Below are 5,000 nucleotides of genomic sequence, written 5' to 3'. Positions count from 1 at the left end.
CTTCCAGGAGCCTGGGGAAGATTTTCTGAAAGTGTCCTTGGGACTTAGAAATATTTTGAGAAAATCTCGATTTTGTGAAAAATGTCACATTTCCCCTACTTCCACCACAGGGGGGCGTCAATATGTTGTGAGGTAACCCAGGACAGTGACCTAACTGTGGGTAAAGTTTGCGGGGCACGGGCGGAAAGTTGAATTTTTGGATGAAAATGCGTATTTTCATACTTTGAAATTTTCAGGCGTGTGTCAGACTTCCAGGCGGGTGCAGCCGCCGGAGGTGTACCGGGGACGCTTCCAGGAGCCTGGGGGAGATTTTCTGGAAGAGTGCTTGGGACTTAGTGCAATTTTTTAGAAAATCTCGATTTTGTGAAAAATGTCACATTTCCCCTACTACCACCACAGGGGGGCGTCAATATGTTGTAAGGCACCCCAAGGCAGTGACCTAAATGCGGGTGAAGTTTGCGGTGCACGGGGGGAAAGTTGAATTTTTGGATGAAAATGCGTATTTTCATACTTTAAAAATTTCAGGCGTGTGTCAGACTTCCAGGCGGGGGCAGCCGCCGGAGGTGTACCTGGGACGCTTCCAGGAGCCCGGGGAAGATTTTCTGGAAGAGTCCTTGGGACTTAGTGCAATTTTTAGAAAATCTCGATTTTGTGAAAAATGTCACATTTCCCCTACTACCACCACAGGGGGGGCGTCAATATGTTGTAAAGCACCCAAGGGCAGTGACCTAAATGCGGGTAAAGTTTGCGGTGCACGGGGGGAAAGTTGAATTTTTGGATGAAAATGCGTATTTTCATACTTTGAAAATTTCAGGCGTGTGTCGGACTTCCAGGCGGGGGCAGCCGCCAGAGGCGTACCGGGGACGCTTCCAGGAGCCTGGGGAAGATTTTCTGAAAGTGTCCTTGGGACTTAGAAATATTTTGAGAAAATCTCGATTTTGTGAAAAAATGTCACATTTCCCCTACTTCCACCACAGGGGGGCGTCAATATGTTGTAAAGCACCCCAGGGCAGTGACCTAAATGCGGGTGAAGTTTGCGGTGCACGGGGGGAAAGTTGAATTTTTGGATGAAAATGCGTATTTTCATACTTTGAAAATTTCAGGCGTGTGTCGGACTTCCAGGCGGGGGCAGCCGCCAGAGGCGTACCGGGGACGCTTCCAGGAGCCTGGGGAAGATTTCATGAAAGTGTCCTTGGGACTTAGAAATATTTTGAGAAAATCTCGATTTTGTGAAAAATGTCACATTTCCCCTACTTCCACCACAGGGGGGCGTCAATATGTTGTGAGGTACCCCAGGACAGTGACCTAACTGTGGGTAAAGTTTGCGGGGCACGGGCGGAAAGTCGAATTTTGGATGAAAATGCATTATTTTCATACTTTGAAAATTCCAGGCGTGTGTCAGACTTCCAGGCGGGGGCAGCCGCTGGAGGCGTACCGAGGACGCTTCCAGGAGCCTGGGGAAGATTTTCTGAAAGTGTCCTTGGGACTTAGAAATATTTTGAGAAAATCTCGATTTTGTGAAAAAATGTCACATTTCCCCTACTTCCACCCCAGGGGGGCGTCAATATGTTGTGAGGTACCCCAGGACAGTGACCTAACTGTGGGTAAAGTTTGCGGGGCACGGGCGGAAAGTCGAATTTTGGATGAAAATGCATTATTTTCATACTTTGAAAATTTCAGGCGTGTGTCAGACTTCCAGGCGGGGGCAGCCGCCGGAGGCGTACCGAGGACGCTTCCAGGAGCCTGGGGAAGATTTTCTGAAAGTGTCCTTGGGACTTAGAAAAATTTTGAGAAATTTCCGATTTTGTGAAAAATGTCACATTTCCCCTACTTCCACCCCAGGGGGGCGTCAATATGTTGTAAAGCACCCCAGGGCAGTGACCTAAATGAGGGTGAATTTTGCGGTGCACGGGCGGAAAGTCGAATTTTTGGATGAAAATGCGTATTTTCATACTTTGAAAATTTCAGGCGTGTGTCAGACTTCCAGGCGGGGGCAGCCGCCGGAGGCGTACCGGGGACGCTTCCAGGAGCCTGGGGAAGATTTTCTGAAAGTGTCCTTGGGACTTAGAAATATTTTGAGAAAATCTCGATTTTGTGAAAAAATGTCACATTTCCCCTACTTCCACCCCAGGGGGGCGTCAATATGTTGTAAGGCACCCCAAGGCAGTGACCTAAGTGGGGGTGAAGTTTGCGGTGCACGGGGGGAAAGTTGAATTTTTGGATGAAAATGCGTATTTTCATACTTTGAAAATTTCAGGCGTGTGTCGGACTTCCAGGCGGGGGCAGCCGCCAGAGGTGTACCGGGGACGCTTCCAGGAGCCTGGGGGAGATTTTCTGGAAGAGTCCTTGACACTTAGAAAAATTTTGAGAAAATCTCGATTTTGTGAAAAATGTCACATTTCCCCTACTTCCACCCCAGGGGGGCGTCAATATGTTGTAAGGCACCCCAAGGCAGTGACCTAAGTGGGGGTGAAGTTTGCGGTGCACGGGGGGAAAGTTGAATTTTTGGATGAAAATGCGTATTTTCATACTTTGAAAATTTCAGGCGTGTGTCGGACTTCCAGGCGGGGGCAGCCGCCAGAGGTGTACCGGGGACGCTTCCAGGAGCCTGGGGGAGATTTTCTGGAAGAGTCCTTGACACTTAGAAAAATTTTGAGAAAATCTCGATTTTGTGAAAAATGTCACATTTCCCCTACTTCCACCCCAGGGGGGCGTCAATATGTTGTAAGGCACCCCAAGGCAGTGACCTAAGTGGGGGTGAAGTTTGCGGTGCACGGGGGGAAAGTTGAATTTTTGGATGAAAATGCGTATTTTCATACTTTGAAAATTTCAGGCGTGTGTCGGACTTCCAGGCGGGGGCAGCCGCCAGAGGTGTACCGGGGACGCTTCCAGGAGCCTGGGGGAGATTTTCTGGAAGAGTCCTTGACACTTAGAAAAATTTTGAGAAATTTCCGATTTTGTGTAAAAATCACCCATTTCCCCTACTTCCACCCTAAAGGGGCGTCAATATGTCGTAAGGCGCCCCTAGACAGTGACCTAAGTGGGGGTGAAGTTTGGGTCTGCTGGGTGGAAAACTGAAAAAAAGCGATTTTGTGACTTTGAGAACAAACAGAGAGCTCAAAACTTTGAAAAACGTCAGACCGCTGTCAGACTTCCAGGCGGGGGAAAGCTCTGAGGTTGTACCGAGGACACTTCCATGGCCCCCGGATTGATTTTCAAGAAAGAGTCCTTGGGACTTTGAAATTTTCCGGCGAGCTGTTTTTGGCTTCCGGGAGCCGTAGAACTTTGGGAAATCGATTCCGCTCACCGGTTCAGGGTGTTTCGAGCTAGTCCAGGTCCCAGCTACGCCGCCTGGCCTCCAAATTTCGCAAATTCGAAAAAAAAAAAAATAGAACCGGAATGAGGAAATTTCTGGCCGCCGGATCCGCCGCACGGCTCCAGGAGGTCGGACACTTTTTGACTTTGTTCCCTTAAAGTGGGGGTCGGTGTCTCACCATGCAAATACCCAGTTTTGCACACCAGCTGCAGGATATAGGAGAGAGAGGTACCTCTCGGCCCCGACCAAAATCCGTTGTTTTCGTGGTTCCTCGACTCGGGTAGGCGGTTTGGCGAGTACCCCCCTTTTGCATGGAAGTTCGCACTCGCGCCGAGACCAGGCTTCCGCGGCTCCAGGGGGACTTTTGCCGGTTGTCCGTCCCGAGTCCGAGACGCGTTTCCTGGGTCGCCCGAGCCCGAACGGACCCTCCCCACGTGGGTTCCTGTCCTCTGAGGGCGACGGTCGTCAGAAGGGGGGCAGATCCAGAGTCCTCGTCCGCAGGAGGGCTCTGGGAGGGCGGATCGCTCCTTCTGACTTTGTCCCCTCGGAGCGGGCTCGGCGTTTCTCTGTGTCGGATGTCTCCCGCTTCCGCGCCAACGGGGAGACCTATGAGAGAATCGCACCGCGACCCGGCTTCCGTCTCGAGGGCGCCCGGAGCGCGCCGGACACTCGCTTCCAGGACTCCAGGGGCACGTTTCTTCCCCGTCTCCCCCGAGGGGAAGAACGGAGGCAGGGGTTCCACCCGAGCCCCTGCCCTTTCTTCCGATCGATCTGGCTCAGCGCTCCCGGGTGGGGAGGTGGTGCCGCTCGCTCGGCCCGGGCTTTGGAGCCCGCGTCGGTTTACGGCGGGCGGTCTCCTTCCTCTGTTACCCCCCCCCGGGTTTCAGGCACTCGTCCTTGGGCGCGCACGCCGGCGGTCGCCCTCCCGTCTACGGACGGAGGCGGCCGAGCTGTGGGGAGTTTGACCCGAACCGTGGTACGGCAGCGGTCCGACGACCCGCACGGGCGAACGGAGGGGCGCCCACCCACCTCGGCGTGGGGGCCCGCCGTCCGAATCGCTCCCCGCGCGGGGCAGCACAACGATCTTCTCCGAGGGCGGCCCTTTGACTTTCAGATGCGCAGCTCGTCCGCGGAGGCCCGCGCCGCACCCCAGCGTCCGAAGGGCGGCCTCCGCGGTGGGCATCGGCGAGAGCGGCGGCGGTGGGTGGCGCTTCCACGCCACCGCCGAGCTCCGCGTTTTCCAGTCTTTTCCCGAGCCCCTACGATAGTGGGGGGATGACAGACGTGCGGGGAGGCGGGCGAGTGGGTTCTCACCGTGCGGTGTGCCCCGCGGCCGAACGCCGTCGCCTTCCCCTCGTCCGCCGTCCTCCGAGGCGGCTCGGCAGGGAGCGCGAGAGCGAGAGGGAGAGCGAGAGAGAGAGACCAAGCGGACGCCCCGGAGCGAGAAGGGAGGATGGAGAAGGAAAGACGAATCGAAGGGGGGCACGAGTTTGGCGAAGGGAGTACCCGGCGTATTGCCGCACCGGACTTCGTCTGTTCTCAACAGTCGAGACACGGCTTCGGGGGGAGACGCCGCTCGGTCGGTCACCTTTGAGGTTACGGGCAAGAGCCCGGGACAAGGGACTACGCCGGAGGGCGACGCCGACACGGCCAGGCCGACCATGCCCCGCGCTTGACCTCCGGG

Source organism: Ranitomeya variabilis, unplaced genomic scaffold (assembly GCF_051348905.1).
Source record: "Ranitomeya variabilis isolate aRanVar5 unplaced genomic scaffold, aRanVar5.hap1 Scaffold_241, whole genome shotgun sequence".
NCBI lineage: Eukaryota > Metazoa > Chordata > Amphibia > Anura > Dendrobatidae > Ranitomeya > Ranitomeya variabilis.
This window is presented reverse-complemented; position numbering follows the sequence as displayed.